This window comes from Alexandromys fortis, unplaced genomic scaffold (assembly GCF_014885135.2).
Source record: "Alexandromys fortis isolate MF-2015 unplaced genomic scaffold, M_Fortis_MF-2015_v1.1 scaffold_73, whole genome shotgun sequence".
In the NCBI taxonomy this organism is placed as follows: Eukaryota; Metazoa; Chordata; class Mammalia; order Rodentia; family Cricetidae; genus Alexandromys; species Alexandromys fortis.
Genome location: NW_026067959.1, coordinates 2,392,597 through 2,410,651, shown reverse-complemented (window position 1 = coordinate 2,410,651; position 18,055 = coordinate 2,392,597).

The following is an 18,055-nucleotide window of genomic DNA, read 5'->3' as shown; positions in this document are numbered from 1 at the left end:
CCAGTGTCCATCTACCCTGCAATGGCCAACAGAGAAGCCCAGTTACGTGTGTGAGAAGATCACTAGCAAGGAAAGAGCTAAGCTTGTGCACCAAGATCTAGAGCAGCACTGAGCAAATCTCCCCGACATAGGAAACTGGAGATGTCTCAGGTCAAACACATGATCACACACATCCCCGCTCTCCCATCTCAAGTCCTCTTCTCTTCAGCTACTCTCTACAGCATGAGGTCCTAAAATGAAAGAAATTCATTTAGTCTTGAATAAAGGTGATTATTTGGGGGAGGGGACCACAGGAAAAGAAACGATTATGGAAAAGTGCAGACGAGGCCATGGAATCAGACCTCAAACAGTGTCGACAGGAAGGCTTTCCACTCTCACATTTGGTCTCTGCAGATGTCAGCCTGGCACCCTGAACACACACGCCTGCCGAACATGCCACGATGGACAGACTCCTGCCAGCAGGCAGTACAGCCTCCTGACCCGAGCAGCATCACCCAAACACCAAAACTGTAGCAATGGCGAGCAGTGTCACTAAGAGCAATGGCAAGCAGTGTCAACAGGACACTAAAACTGTAGCAATGGCTAGCTGTGTCACCAGGACACTAAAACTGTAGCAATGGCGAGCCGTGTCACCAGGAAGCTAAAACTGTAGCAATGGCGAGCTGTGTCACTACAACACTAAAACTATAGCAATGGCATACTCCTTTGCACTCTCCTGGTTCTGCAGGTAAGGAAACAGGCAAATGCTGGAAGGACTCACTCAGACCTGAGCAGCACCTCCCATCCGCTCCCACACATAAGTCAGTAGATGGTGTCTGGTTTAGCTTTCCTTTGCTCTGGGAAGGACCAGGCTTTCTTTCCAAATGGAACTTGCCTGCAAGTTACCAGATTGTCAAACCAGTGGGGGAAATAATGGTTAATTTTCAAACCTGTGCATTAATTGTGCTTTTTGTTAGGTTGCCAAGAGCAGAATGCCACAAAGGTGACCCCAGGAGTAGATATGGACCCAGCGAAGCCCAAGGACAGCTATGCACACAGCGGATGTCTTCCTCCCTCCTGCTGGCCTCTGTCCCTCTCACTCCCACAGGCCCCCTCGCTCTAGGAGTCTGCCACGCCCAGCCACCGTGGCCGAGGCTGAGGGCACACGAGGACTTCGTGTTACTTCCATGGAAAGGGACAGAATGGGTTTACTGGTGTTCTAGTCGGTGTCTCGGCTGAACAAGCAGCACCTGTGGGGACCCTCTGCACAGGTGTGCACGCACAGACACACGATTTTACTAAGAGTTTAATATAAAGCTGCTGAAAGCAGATTAAGTCCTAAATCCCTGGGGCTTTAGGCCCAAGCCTGACACTGCATTCCTTATGGGCTACGTTGCTGGTGGAGGCTCAGCTCATCTCCTGGCCCTGACCGTCCTCTAGGATGCGCCCCATTGCCGCCAGGCTCTCTCTCAGTGCAGGTTCCAGACTCTTCTGTGCCTGATGGTTGTGACCTTCTTCCCCTCTCCTGAAGAGCACCACGGCGGTGACCTGGATGCACATCCCTCCACTTCACAGTCCTCCTGGGACTTGTCTGGATTGTCTGAGACTTGGCGGGTTGGGTCTTCATTGAGTTCCCTCTCTTGCTATTGGAGGTTTGCCCTTTGATTTATTTGCTTTGGGCTTTTCCTCAAGGATCCATCCTTATTGCCCATCTGAATGACTGAGCTTCACTCTGTCCAGTTCACAGGCTTAGCCACGGATGGCTGCTTCCTCCTCCTCCCCTCTCCAGCTTGCTTCCTTTAAGGAGTACAGGTGAACTGTTCTCATTGATAGTCCCAGTTCACACCAGTGGTCAGGTATTTACCCCTGGCAGAGAAGCGGGGGTTGCTTAGTCTATATCTCAACCTTGGGAGTAGCCAAGGGAAAGCAGGTGGACCAGCAGCAGCCCCTGCTCCAAGGACAACCATTGAAATTCCTAGTCATTCGCTCTGTGTGGTCTTCCAGGGTTTAGCTTGACATGTATCAAGGGCCTGCCATATAGAATAGAGCAGACTAGACTCTAGACTCAGCAAATACAAAGATGTATTTGCTGCAAGTATTATCATGCAGAACTTTGTGTGTGTGTGTGTGTGTGTGTGTGTGTGTGTGCATGCCTCTGTGTGTATTCATGCTTCTCTCTGTGTGTATGTGAATGCCTGTGGGGGTGTGTGTATGTGTATGCCTGTGTATGTGATGTGTGTGTGCACGCATGTCTGAGTATGTATGCCTCTCTGTGTGTATGTACACCTCTATGTGTGGGGGTGTAGGGGTGTGCCTGCCTCTGTGTGTGTGCATGCCTGTATGTGTGCATGCCTCTATGTGTGTGTACCACACATGTATATATACATATGGAGACCGGGGGGTCAACATTAGATGGATTCTTCAGTTTCCTTCAACCTTACCTTTCAACGGGGTCTCCCACTAGACCTAGCCCTCACTGACTTGGCTAGACTGGCTGGCCACCAATGATCAGGGATCCTCCTCCCGAACCCACTGCTGTACCCATTTCCCCAGGGCTGAATCTGCCGATACGCGCTGCCACACACAGGCTGTACGTGAGTGCTAGATCAAACTCAGGTCCCAGACTTGCACAACCAGTCCTGAGCCATCTTCTCAGACTTCGCACGCTTTTGATATGATATAGGAGACCAGCTGAAATACGGGCCAAAATAAAAAGAAAGAGAACATGAGAAGGGCCATAGCTTCCCCTAACTGTGTGAGCCAGGAGATGATGAGATTGACTTTGACCAGAGGCAACAAACTATCAGTGTTCTTTCTAGTGTCAAAATATTCTCAACATATGCCAAATTGACAAAGAGCCACTTCCCACCAAAAGCAAGAAAGGGAACATTCTTTCACAGGGCCCTAGAGCTAGGAAACAGCAAGAAAATGGCAACCATTTTATCTCTGTCCATAAAAGGAAACAAGCCACGTTTTTCACTATCGCTCGGCCTAGAAACCCTTATAACCAAGCCACGAGAGCATGATATTTCTTCTGCTGCTTACTTGATCATGATTTTGTAGCCTATTCCCACGTGTGGAAGTGAGTTGTTAGCTGATATGTGCGGCCCCCCTCACTCAAGGAGCAGGGCCTTTTCCTGCCGCCCCACAAGCCAAGCCGGTCTCTGTGGCCTCGCCCTGGAAGGACAGCAGTGGATTGAGGCAGAATGAGAGCTCAGCGCTTTTCCAAATCCAGGTGTAGAAAGTGGGTAACTCCACCGTGAAAGACAAGGGCTGCGGGCAGGGGGTGAGAGCAGAAAACAGATGGGTGACTCAGCCCGTATTCACGGAAAGCCAGGGCTGTGTTGGGAGAATCTAAAGCTTTCATTTTGTGGTATTTGGAGGCTTAATTCCCAGCTTCTAATTAAACGTATAAACTATAATCACAAAGGTATTTCACAATTAGTTTCTTAGATCTGGAAGAAGTTCTGTGAACCAACTTGAGATGGGGCGGGGGGGGGAGAGAGGGAAGAAAGGGGAGGCATGGAAAAGGGAGGAGGGGGAAGAGCGAGCAATATGGCATCCAGGAGGCTGCTACCGGCCTCAGGGCTGGGGTTCCATACCTACGCCCCAGAACGGTAGATGAAGAAGAGTGGAAAGGAGGTGAGCAATTTCTTCATTCCACCCAGCTCTTGCTTTCCCGACCCTTCCAGCTGTCTCCATCCAGACCAGACTCAGAAGCAGCATCTGAATCCCCAGGTCACTCGGTTCGTCCGTGGGCATGCTCTCACTTGCCATCTTCTCCAAAGGAAGAGGCTAGTGGGTATCGGTGGGGAGCAGGGCTGTGTGGGTCCGGACTGTGGTGACAGGCTGGAACTCCCCACTCTTGTCATGTTCTCCCAGGCAAGAACATTGGGTGGGCACACTCCTGAGTCCCTCTCCTAGCTCCTGAGAAGAGACCCTGGAGTACTAATATGCCCAACCTACACAAGTCTCCCACTCCAAGGAGATGTTCCCACATAACCAGTCACTATAGCGGTATGGGTGGGGGAGGGCGTGTCAAGGTTCAGGGGAAAATTGTATGCTTTCTGAAAGAGAAAAATATCAAGGTCCAGCTCAAAATGACATGTGAGGTCTCGGTACCTCAGCCCAGTCTGCTCCAAAGCCACCTTCCTGATATATCTTGACAACCCCACAGAACACAGTACAGACAGACCTTAGGTCCCTGGGGCTCGACCTTCCTCCCCAAAGAGATAGGCTCTTGTTGCTGACATTTGAAACCAAGTCTGGTCTCTCTCCTTTTCCATACCCTCCAAACATTTGGGGATAAGGAAGAACAAAATAATAACATACGTGATTTACAGAAGGGCCGAGAGTGCGCTGGCTGCTTCCAGGTCGTTATCTCAGACCACAACAACCATGAAAGTGTAAGTATCGGCCTCCTCCCCCTTGCAGATGGGCTCGTGGTCAAGTCTGAGGAGTTTGTCACAAGTCACACAGTGGCCTGGGTGCTCTGGGTGGAAAGAAGTCCCACTGACCACACAACCCTAAGCTCCTCCCACTCCAGCACACGGGCACCGTCTGGTCTTGGAACCCATTCTAAAAGATGTTGGGACTTTGTGTATGACAGCTAGCGGTGACGGCGCTTTGTCGGACAGCCCGAAATCTGGTTCTACACACTGCCCTGGGATTTGGAGAAAGTTATTTGGCACCTCTGGGACTCGGTTTCCTCATTTTCAGAACAGGAAAGAAATAGTACTACCTACCCCATAAGGCCTTGACGAGGACCAAGGGAGATTCTGTTTGTGAAACACACAGTTCGGTCCCTGCTGTGTACTCACACGTGATATGTTGTTGATTATTAGTCTTAGTGTCTAGACTCAGAATTACACTGAATCTCCTTTTTTTTTTTGAGTGTATGTGTCCAGGAATGATAGACCAGCACACACACACACACACACACACACACACACACACACAAAACCTCAACAATATTTTTTGTGTGAACATTTTTGTCTTATTATTTTTTTTGTCTGTTTGTTTTGATTTTGTTTTGTGGGAGGGTTGTTGTTTGTTTCTTGGGTTTTTTTTTAATTCCTCTTTTGTTTTGCTTTGCTTTGTTTTTGTTTCTTAGGATTTTTGGTTTCTGTTTCTTTTGAAAAGAGAGAAGGAAAACAAAGTTGGGTCCTAGGAAGGTGGGAAAAATTTGGAAAGTGCTCTGAGAGGGAGAACATGGTCAAGATAAATTAATTAAACACACACGTGAGTGTGCACACACGAAGGTCATCTTGCAGGAGTCACTTCTCTCCTGCCATAGGTGTTGCTGGGATTGAACTCAGCTTCTCAGGCTTGGCAGCAAGTCTTTTCCCCTCTGGGACCGCCATGGACACAGGGATTTCATCATTATCTAACGCTTATTCTTCCATACACTCCTCTTCGTGTGCTAAATGTAGTGGCATTTTGAACAAACTCAGTGTTTATGAAATAAACATTGCATCAATGAATACAGGATTTTTTCATTGATTTTTGTTTTGGTTTAGTTTGGTTTTTGGTTTTTTGAGACAGGGTTTCTCTGTGTAGCTTTGGAGCCTGTCCTGGCACTTGCTCTATAGACCAGGCTGGCATAGAACAGCGATCTGTCTGCCTCTGCCTCCCAAGTACTGGGACTAAAGGCGTGCGCCACTACTGCCCAGCTCATTGATTTGTTTTGTGCTGAGGAACCAACCGATGACACCCGCCCTCTAAAGCTGGAAGTGAAACTACACAGCAGAGTTCTCATGGCGATATCCGTGCATAATTCATGCTCGCTCCTCGCTGTGACCTTCCGAAGTGACTGGTCTTGAGTTGTCAGAGTTAAGTGGGCTGGGAGCATCCAGCGCAGGACACATCTGGGGCTCTGCATCCACACCATACAGATGTCATGTGACAGCTAAAGTTATGTCTTAAGTTTAAACCACTGTGCTTAAGAGATCCAGAAAGCAAAAATGCCTTTAACCTGTAAGTCCCAGCGGCCCAAGGACGGATAACTTCCTGGAATGCTGAGGGCTCTTCTTTGTGGGAGATAACAAGCCGCGTGTCTTCACTTCTGTAAACAGCGTGGGTTGCCTCCACTGTACCAGATGTGCTTAATCATGCCTCAGCAGGAAGTATGTCAGGATATATGTTTGCCCCGGCTTGGATGAAGGCAGGAAGTAAGTCGCCTTGTGGGTTTTGCCTTTAAAAGCACTTGACTAACATGGTTCACAGCTATTCTCTGGGAATCCCAGGTATGGGCTTGGCCAGTGTCCATCATCCTGGCCAGTATTTAATAAAGCTTGCTTCAGATTTGGCTCAAAACTTGTGGTAAGGGTCTTATTCTCTCCCGGTGGGATTCACATTCATCGCCAAATCATGCTGCAATATGGTGGAAACCCAGTCCCTCGTCTCTGCTGAGGTGACATGGGCAATCTAGACTTCACAACTGTCTGCAAGTTCGGCTCCCAGCGGCACTTGTCTGAGATCGCCCATTGCTCCTTTTCTCCTCTGAGCTGTCTAGTCCCCCAGTTTCTTAATCGTTTCTTCCCAGAGTGCTTGAACTTACTAAATCACTTGCATTGAAACCCTCATCTCAGGTCTGCTTCCAGAAGCGCCACCTGAGACAAATTGTTAGTCTCCCTTTGTTTTAGCAAACTGTCTGCCTTATTACTCTGTACAGTAAACAAACCAGGAGGAGACAGAGTTGTCCCTCAGGAGGACAGGAATGCAAGTTACAGGCATGAGTGGCTCAGTGAAATGTAACCCAGCCTTCCCAGAAAGCAGCTCTGAAGGAGACCGCCCCACAGCAGGGGCTCCCTCTCAGACCCTGAATTCCTCACAAACAACACCCCAAATCCTGTTTTCACAGAGAGATCCTTTATTGGGGAGTAGGGGGGCTAAAGTGTCTGCCTCCTGTCTCAGGCACAAAAACAGGAGCAGATGACCTTATAATTTCTAAGAAGAGAAAAGGGGGGGGCCTGTGTCAGAATGGGCTAGGATGTGGTGGTATATCTTGATTGGATATGTTAATTAGGTGAACCAAAGAGGACTTCTGGTTGCTGGACTTTAAAACTGATAACTGGACCTTGGTGGATAGCTTTAGGAATGCAGGGGAGACCGGGGAAAAAAGCAAAGCCTGCGCGAGTCACACGTTCAAGCCGGCTAGTGTCCCTGCAACCTTCATTTCAGGACAGCAAACCTCAGAAGGGAGAGTGGCTCCTCAGGCATCTTACAGAGCCTGCACTCAGGGACATTTGTCATAGACATTTATTCAAATCTGTTTTCCCTCTCCCCTTGGCTTTTAAAATCTCTGTTGACTGCCATTCACCATTAATCCTGAGGAGATTGAACAAACAGTCCCGTGAGAGCGCACATTTTAAATGCGACTACCCCTGAAAATTCAGAGACCACAGATAAGGGAAGAGAAGCCTAAGATGAAACTGAGTGAAACCTGTTATTTTATATAAAATGGGTGTAAAGCAACTGGCTTGGACTAAAGACAAAGCAACAGTCAACAGAAAATGCAATAGAAGTGCTCAGTCCACCCATTTAAAGGGCCATACCTGAAAAGAAAAAAGAAAGCAGAGAAAGACCTAGCCCACCCTGCCCACTGCCCTGGCACAGTGGGGAGAGGGCAGATGCTCAGTATCCTAGAAGGAGGGGGCCCTGAGGTTGGGTGGGTCACAGCAATTTAGACGCAAATGCTACTTCCATCAGAGAGCGGTGACAACCCAGGGCCATCAGCTAAGGAATTCTTTAAAGTCAGCTGATGTAGAGGGAAATATTTCCTCTCCTCCTCTGCCTTCTCCTGGCAATCCATCACTTTAATACCCATAATTCCACACACTGCTCTAATGCTCCATTATTCTCCTAACACTGGCACCCAGGCACCGAAGCTGCAGAAACAAAGTAAAGCACCTAGCCAGGCCCTGCCCGTTGTTACAAGGTGCAAAACACACAAGTCAAGCCTGCTGCCCAAAGGAAGAGACTCCCAAGATGGCAGCAGCCGAGCATTTGTCCAACGGCTGGAAACACTGAGCATGGGGCTCCGACAGATGACTGAGTTGGTGACCCTTCTAGAAGACCCGCCCTGCTTTGGGTCACAGAGCAGCCATTCGCATCGTCACTTTGGCCTAACACACTTAAATCTGCCCGCATCTCTTGCTTTAATCCATCCTGCTGCCTTCTTGGCATTCCTGTGGAAGGGCACTGACAGGCCAGCCACTATTCTCGGCCCATTCTGCACAAGAAAGGGCAGTGCTATGGTGGGGACAATGGTGACACCACCTCACATTCTACTCAGTCCTAAATCATACATATACGAATATATAATGAGAATGGATATACATGCATGTATGAATATATGCATATATACACAAATATACATGTGTGTATGTATGTGTGTATACACACAATATGTGTTCATTTTGTTTTTACAGGAATTTTCATATTACTTCCTCGCCCTTCAGTCTTTAAGAAGTAAAGAAGAAAGCCGCGCCATAGAGACGCAGCTTTTTGGTTCCTAATCTTGGTCCTCGACAGCTTTGGCACTAAAGACCAGTAAGTTGGTTAACCTTTCTAAGTTTCAGTTTCCTCATCTGCCAAATGGAGTCATAGATACATACCCTGTATCACAAGACTGAATAAATCCCCAATGAGGTGTGGTATTTGGACTCAACCCACAGTACACAGGGTCTCTACTCACAACCCCTTATTCTGATCTCTCTAAACATAGCTCTGTGCTAGTGTTTAGCACGCTTGAATGGATTCAAACCACTAATCATCTAGGCAGGCAAACCTTGTGAGAACAAAGATTGCTTATTTCCACTTTAAATGCGCCAGATCGCAGAGCTCCTTCGTAGAGGCCTAAGAGCTGGCCCTCCTTAACACAAACAGCCACTTGCTCTTCTCTTTCCTTTGGTTTCGGAACAGTAACATGAGTTCACAGTCACTTTGATTTCCCATTCTCCACTCTGGCTAATTACACGGTGTCACGATCCAAAAGATAGACCGCGAGATCTCGACGTTGCTACAACTTGCAAGTGACGCAAATTATCATTAGCAAACTGCATCCGAAACCGCGCGAGAGCACGGCACCCAAAATGCTCCTGGGCAAAACAGCCCACTGTCGTGACAGGACCAACGTGGAGGCGGAGGTCACAGCTCCTGGGGCACGCCAAACTGGAGATGTTTGGAGAAAGCAAATTATTGATTGCTACGGCAGGTCTTGGCGGAGGACTAAACTAACTGCACTTATCCGTAATGAGTTTTCACGAAAATAACGCTACCAACCGACGCAGTTCACACACCGAGTTGCAAACTCTGGGCTAAGCCGGCTTCCAGACACAAGGCCATCAGCACGTTCGGGGGGAAAAACAGCCGCGGCAATTACGACTAATTAACTGGCCTACACGGTCGGGAGCCGGTTGGAGAGGTCTGAGCTGAAATGTAAATGAGGAAGGAGAAGACTGCTGCAAAGCGACCTGTGGCACCTCTGCTTTGTTTTGACTTCTTTCCAGACATATTTCAGTTTGCATAAGTATTTGAAGGTCGGATCAGACAGGATTTACAGCACAATGGTATCAGGAATGTCTTTATGAAAACTTTGATATGGTTTAAATTAGGTTTCAAGAAAGGGTGGGGCAGCCGTGGGAGCTTGAGTCTATATCAGCGTCACCTCTGCGCCCACACAGGCACCTCACACCACTTCACCAATCACCTCTGCGCCCACACAGGCACCTCACACCACTTCACCAATCCCTGTGCCCAGTTAGCCTTGGAGTCAACTAGGGAGCCTTTGGGAGCCTGGATTCCAACTATTGATTTCTGCAGCAGCAGAGGCAGCCTGGAGGGAGCTGACCAGGGCAGCCTGTGTGACCTTTGGTTGACCTTGGGCTCTGTGAGTGGAGGGTTAAAGTTGTCTTTTGGCTTGGGACCCTGACTTTTTCTTTTTTCCAAATGTTATCAGAGAAATCAGAGAGAACCCCATCCCTCCGCAGTGGGCAAGCTGTATCCGGTAGAAGCAAAGAGTTGAGGCTATCCCACCTGCTCCTGAGAAAAGAGGCTCTTCAGGAGAGAAATCCCTCCGCCTCTGATTCCCCAGAGGGCTCCTTTGGAGTCTTCTCTGTGAGGACAGCTAAGACAGAGCAATGTGGAAAGGGCCAAAATCTGTGTGCTTGGTAGGTGAGCTGAAGCCAAGCTCTGCACCTGACAGATTGAACCCGAACAGAACCTTCTCCTGCATAAACTCAAATTTATGAGCAATTGGTCCCCCGTGAAGGAGATGGGTGAGGGGCAGACGAGCCAGGCGAACTTTAGACGGCAGGAGCATCCCTTTCATAACGCTTGTTTTCGGTGCTCCCGGTGGTTATTTTGGGGTACACTGTGGAATGAGCAGGAAAGCCTCCACAGAGGTTTAATTGTTTACATTCAGTGAAAGGAAAAGTCTGACTTGACAAGCTCAGATTTAATCTCTTGTGGACTCAAACGGTACTATTGTGCTCTGACCGATGGCTCTGTGAGAAAGGTGAGGGCAGGCCTTTGCCCAGCCATAGGCACCCTCTCACACAAGGGAGCTATACATGCGGGCGTGGACGGACAGACATGCCTGGTGGCTGGCAGCCATGCTCGTTGCAAGAGTTTATTTTCCTTTAGGAGCCCACAGCTGAGCAGTGTTCTGCTGCCTGAGCGGTTTCATAACTTTCCATGTAATTAAGCAGCTGGCATGACCTTCCGCAGCAAGATCAGAAGTTAGCAAAGACAGGGCTGGTACACAAGAACCCTTTGGGCTGCTCGAACATTCCAACAAACGCAAGGCCGCCTCTCTAATCCAGAGCTCCCACCGCGTGTGCACACGTACACACAACCATGCCCACAAATACTGCAAGTCAACGTGACACTATTTCCCAGAACTCAGTAACTACAAGGTACAGGTCAAGGACGGAGGGGAGGTGCCCTGTGCGTCATTTCTTAAAAGCTACCAGATGACCTTGAAGGTGTGCATCAAAGTTAGCCGTTTACAAAAGGCAGAGCACTATAGATTTCCAGAAACAAGTTAGTTTTAAAAAAGTACATATGACTTAAAAAGAAAGCACATCAGGAAAGCACAAATTGCACCGTCACAAAACACTGAGTGGGTTTTAATAGATGTACAAAAAATGTGTACCTTCCTGGAAGGTACCTGACTCCATCTGTCTGCTGAGTGGCACAGAAAGCAAGCAGCAAATGGGAGAGGGGACATCCTACAAATATGTCATCCCTTCCTGGGTTCATATGCGGCATCTGCACTGGAGATGGAGATGGAGCATTTGATGCTCTGAGCCAAGCTGAGCTGTGTGCCTAACTGGACAAGAACTATGGCAGAGATGTGTGTGTGTGTGTGTGTGTGTGTGTGTGTGTGTGTGTGTGTGTGTGTGTGAGAGAGAGAGAGAGAGAGAGAGAGAGAGAGAGAGAGAGAGAGAGAGAGAGAGAGAGAGAGGAGAGAGAGAGACTTCTTCTGAGGCTTTCTGAGTACCAGCTGTTCACATTCTCCCAGAGTCTTTTGAAATATTGGCTGGTAGGATGCTTCTGCTTGGACCTAGGTTCTATGCTGTGTGAAACCCGAGCCTCATATAAAACCACAAGTCGTTTCCAGCAAGCAGCCAGAAGCAACTGCAGGCTGAGAAGGAGCCTTCACAGGGAGTGTACACCCTCACTTCCATCTGCCTGCAACTGCACAAGGATTCCAAGTGAGAACTGCCCGTCTGAACCCGGTGGAAAAAGCACCGAAAACAACTGATAATTTCAATTTGGAGCATATGTGGGACTGACATATGCAGAATCTTGGGGTTTTTGTTTTTGTGTTTGATTGTTTGTTTGAGACAGAGTTTCTCATAGCTTTGGAGCCTGTCCTGGAACTTCTCTGTAGAACAGGCTGGCCTCGAACTCACAGAGCTCTGCCTGCCTCTGCCTCTGCCTCCAGAGTGCTAGGATTAAAGGCGTGTGCCACCACTGCCCGGCTTCATTTTTTTTCTTCATAGATTCATAGCAGCCATCTGTCAATGAGGGACAGTAATGTCTTACTTGACATTTTAAAATATACTTTTACTAATTTTTGAGAATTCATACATGTATACATACAATATATTTCAGTCTTATTGACTCTCACTTCCCCTCCCCACCAAGTCTTCCCAGATCCACCCCACAACTCCCTGACCTTTTAAACCTTGTGCCCTCTTTAAAAAATAATAAGATTAAATTATATATACATTATGTGTGTGTGTGTGTATTCCACCAAGTCCAAGTTCCCAAGTTCCATTTGTGCTGCCCATATACCATATACTCTTGGGTGTGGGGTCCTCCACCAGAGCACAAGGACCACACTTTTAAAGAAAACCTGACTCATTTCTCGGAAGCCATGAACTGTTGAAAGCTCCTTGTTCAGGGGTAGGGAATCTCCGTGCTGGAACGTTGACTGGCCTGATGCTGTACAGGGCTTGTATAATTTGCCTGACATTTTACTGTATTTTTTTCCATTTTCCCCATTGCCTTTCCTCTTCCATACAGTTACTTTTGGTTGGGTTGGGCTGTGATATAGTCAGTTTTCCCATATTTGTTTCTATGGCTTCTGCTTTCCTATACTGTTTCATAGGCCTACTCTGTGAAAATTCATTTATTTGGCCATATATGTATATATGAACTTAACAAATACTCATTACTGGGCACCTCTTTTGTGTCAGGTACTCTCTTGGTGCTAGATATATAGAGGATAAGATAGAAGAGTACCGTGCCTTCAGTGAGCTCGTGTTGACCCATGGGGGTGGGGTGGGGGGGGGGGAAGGAATCTGAGCACAGACCTCCTATTAAGAACAAGAGTGAGGCAGCGGTGGTACATGTTTATTGTGTGTTGGTTTTGCTCTTTTCACTCTTTGGGGGCCTGCCACCCAGGTCACAAATAAATTACACACACGGAGGCCTATTATTACTTACGAATGCCCAGTCTTAGCTTGACTTGTTTCTTGCCAGTTTTTCCTATCCTAAATTAACCCATCTACCTTTTCTCTCTGGGCTTTTTTCTTTCTTACTTCTATATATCTTACTTTCCTTCTTACTCCGTGACTGGGGCTTGGTGCCTGAGTGACTAGCATCCTCCTTTTCCTCTCCTCTTGTTCCTCTTTCTTCTCTCCTTCCAGATTTCTCCTTCTGTTTATACTCTCTGCCTGCTAGCCCCGCCTATCCTTTTTTCTGCCTCGCTATTGGCTGTTCAGCTCTTCATTAGATTCAGGTGTTTTATACAGGCAAAGAATCACAGCTTTAAAGAGTTAAATGCTCCATAAACAAGAGTCACAAACCTTAAAATAATATTCCCCAACACATGCCTTTAACCTCAGCACTCAGGAAGCAGAATCATGTGGATGTCTGTGAGTTCGAGGCCAGCTTCATCTATAGAATGAGTTTCAGAATACCTAGGGCTACACAGAGGAGCCCTGCCCCCAAAAAAACAAATCCAAAAATCCCAAGCAAACAAACACACACACAACTTTAAGTAGTGCTTATTCTTCACACATTCCATTTCCTTTGTTTTGTTTCTAACATTTTTTTCAAGTTGAATCATTCGGTATGTTTTTCCGCTGTATTTCAAATATATGGCCATACCAGTTTGACTGCACCATGTATCTTTGCTTCTGTAATCTCCTTTTATGGTTCTACATTATGCAGTGTGCGTGTGTGTGTGTGCGCGTGCATGCATGAGCGCACACACAGAGATATTCAGATATGCGTGGATAGGTAGGTAGTTGAGATGATAGATGAAATACTCATTTTCACTGGTTTGTAGTATTCTGTGTGCATACTTAATCTTTTTTTAGCCAGCTGTTGGTGAATATTTGGATTGCATAGAGATTTTCATTAATAGGAATAAAGCTTCTGTGAGTATGTTCTGGTTTATAAATAGAAGTTTCTCTGAGATACATAGGACAAAAATTGTTGGGTCATAGAGTATGCATATATTCAGTTTCACTAGTTGAAGCCAAATTGTTTTACAAAGTGATCGAACCATGTTATCATAACCCAAGCCAATTTTAAAACCTCCAGTGGTCCATATTCTTTCTGACAATTAATATTAGATAACTTTTAAATTTTGGCTAATCTGATCTATATGTAGATGTCATTGTACTTTTGGGGGTTTTTAAAAACCTTATTCAGACACAGATTTAAATTAGTCTCATAAGGGAGAAACTCCCACTGATCCCATTGAAATCAGGAACAAGACAGATTGTCCACTCTCTCCATATCTATTCAATATAGTTTTTGAGGTCCTAGCTAGAGCAATAGTGTACCAAAAGGAAATCAAGGGGATACAAATCGAAAAAGAAGTCAAACTCTCACTATTTACTTATGATATGATAGTTTACATAAGTGACCCCAAAAATTTTACCAAGGAATTTCTACAACTCATAAACACTTTCAGTAAGGTAGCAAGATACAAGATTAACTCAAAAAAATAGTAGCCTTCCTGTACACAGATGATAAATGGGCTGAGAAAGATATCAGAGAAACATAACCCTTCACAATAGCCACAAATAGCATAAAATATCTCGGAGTAACTCTATCCAAACAAGTGGAAGACTTGTATGACAATAACTTTAAATCTCTGAAGAAAGAAATCGAAGAAGACACCAGAAAGTGGAAAGATCTCCCATGCTCTTGGGTAGGTAGAATTAACATAGTAAAAATGGCATCTACAGATTCAATGCAATGCCCATCAAAATTCCAACAAATTTCTTCACAGACCTCGAAAGAATGGTACTCAACTTCATGTGGAAAAGAAAAAAAAAAAACAGGATAGCCAAAACAATCCCATACAATAAAAGAACTTCTAGAAGCATCACATTCCCTGACTTCAAAACTCCACTACAGAGCTACAGTACTGAAAACAGCCTGGTATTGGCATAAAAACAGTCAGGGGGACCAATGGAACCGAATCAAAGACCTGGATATTAATCCACACACCTTCGAACACCTGATTTTTGACAAAGAAGCAAAAAGTATCAAATGGAACAAAGAAAGCATATTTAATTAATGGTGCTGGCATAACTGGATATCAACATGTAGAAGAATGAAATAGATCCATATCTATCACCATGCTTAAAACTCAAGATCAAATGGATCAAAGACCTCAACACAAAGCCAGCCACACTGAACCTCATAGAAGAGAAAGTGGGAAGTACACTTGAACACATTGGCACAGGAGACTACTTCTTAAATATAACCCCAGTAGCACAGACACTGAGAGAAACAATAAATGGGACCTCCTAAAACTGAAAAGCTTCTATAAAGCAAAGGACATGGTCAACAAGACAAAATGACAGCCTACAGAATGGGAAAAGATCTTCACCAACCTCACATCAGACAAAGGTCTGATCTCCAAAACAGAAATAACTCAAGAAATTTGTCATCAAAAGAACAAATAATCCAATTTAAAAATGGAGTATAAACCTAAACAAGAGAACCCTCAACAGAAGAATCTAAAATGGCTGAAAGACACTTAAGGAAATGTTCAAAATCCTTAGCCATTAGAGAAATGCAAATCAAAACAACTCTGAGATTCCATCTTATACCTGTAAGAATAGCCAAGATCAAAATCACTGATGACAACTTATGCTGGAGAGGATGTGGGGTAAAGGGAACACTCCTACATTGCTGGTGGGAACACAAACTGACCCTTTGGATGTCAGTGTAGCGATTCCTCAGAAAATTAGGAAACAACTTTCCTCAAGACCCAGTAATAGCACTTTTGGTTATATATCCAAAGGATGCTCAATCGTGCACAAGGACATGTGCTTAACTATGTTCATAGCAACATTGTTTGTCATAGCCAGAACCTGGAAACAACCTAAATGCCCCTAAATGTGGAAAATGTGGTACATTTACACAATGGAGTACTACACAGCAGAAAAAAAATGACATCTTGAATTTTGCAGGCAAATGAATGGAGCTAGAAAACATCATTTTGAGTGAGGTAACCCAAACACAGAAAGACAATTATCACATGACTCACTCATAAGTGGCTTTTAAAAGTAAAGCAAAAAAAATAATAACCTACAAATCACAATCCCAGATAACACAGACAACAATGAGGACACTTACATAGATCTAATCTACATGGGAAGTAAAAAAAGACAAGATCTCCTGAGTAAATTGAGAGCATGGGGACCTTGGATGAGGGGAGGGGAAAGGTACGGAGGGAAGCAGAGAAAAATGTAGAGCTCAATAAAAATCAATTACATTAAAAATTATTCTCATATATCTATGGGTCATTTTCATTTCCTCATCTGGTAAATGATGGCTCATAGCAATGGGCATCTTATATTTGTGGGTTGAAGTTTACAGAGAGGAAAAATTAGGTAATGGTGTTGCTTAATGTTTCTATGATTGAGGGTATCCTCCCTCCCTTCTCTTCTGGTGTGTTACTTAACTTCATCAAGAGTTGCCCTGACTTAAGTTGTAATTTATTAAATGTTCTCAGGTCATCATTTCCCTAATGCATTAGGGGTATTAAAAAAAAACACTGTTCTTTATCAAAAAAAAAAGAGTTGTCAAAGAGCAGCTTATGCAGGCATGCACAGAAGGAAAGTTAGGGAAGCCAGAGTATTTTATATTCTTAGAATATAAATGAAACACTAAGAAATCCCAGCACCCAAGGGCCCTGTCTGTATGCGAGTTATCAGATATCCCACCCACCACACTGGGATGTCATAGCTTCTGCCCTGAGAATGAACAATCCCAGCCATTCCATGTCCAGTCCTCTTTAAAACTGGAGAATCCGAGATGCAGTGGAGAGGAGCAAAATAAAAACATCAGATGGCCAGAGGGTCGTGTAGACCAGAACTCCTGCATCTGTGTACTTTAAAAACCCACATGGAAAGGTCCGTGCAAGGACATGCAGAGGGGAGCAGGGGGAAGAACTAGCGCAGAGTTGCCATTTTCCAGGGAAAAGTGTGTGGGCAGCTTCCTTTATGTCTGGACAAAGCAGAGCTGCCCGGGTTTCAATAATTAGTATGTGGTGACAGCTCTGTTCAGTTGCCTCAAGGCTCCGATCAGAGCAACACAAGAATCTTGGAAAGTTTCTTCTCCAAGTATAATACCTGAAGAAAAGACGAACGGGATTAAAATTATTTGACGTGGACAGGAGAGTTCTGAAGACTAAATTTGTTATTGCCAAACAACTAGAAGAATGACATGTCTGTGTGGTGCACAAAAGAGAAAATCAGATTATGGCAGCAGGGACTGTCTACACAAATAAGAACTTCCCAATTATAAGGGCCAGTTTTAAAAAAAAATCAATAGGCAAATTACAAAATAATAATGACAGTATCAATAAAGATAGGTATGAGTTGCTGGACCTGCTTGGTACCATTTCAATATAATGGCTCTATAAATAGACATCCCCCCCCCTTTAATGTCATAATAATCTGCAGTCGATAATGCTGGTTCAATTTTAGATCAATTTACCTCAACAGAGAAATGAACGCTGTTCAGTAATTTTTTGTTGTTCATTTTTCTATCAGTTCTCACTTCCTACCCTTGAAAGAACATTAGAAATTAATTGTCCCAAATATCCAGAAGTGTTCTGTGTGTTGCAGCCTTCCCGCAGACCCAGCATTGATCTAGCATATTCCTCTATTCAGCACTAAGGTATTGTCTATCCTCAGTGGTGCATTTTGTACTGCATGCTGTGTGAAGCTCTCCCCTGGAGTGGTACAGCATTGCCCCAAACTACTCACCCACAACAGGCACAGGAGCAACAGCAGGGCAGAGTTCTCTGGAAAGTTCTTTTGTTAATCTCATCTCAATATCCATACTGCAGTGTCTTTGAGCTTAGTAGAAAAGGTTTATTGACTGACATTTCAGGCTAGTTGAACATTATTTTATACACAGAAATGCTTTTCAAATCATCTCCAAAATACAGAAACACAGCATCCTCTAAGACAAACTCTATACCAGACTGTCAGGAACCCTCTGCCTCTCCACAAGGCTCGACACTTTAATCTAGAGTTTACTGCTGGAGGAGGGTCAGAAGCAGACAGTAGTCCTGTCTGAGGTA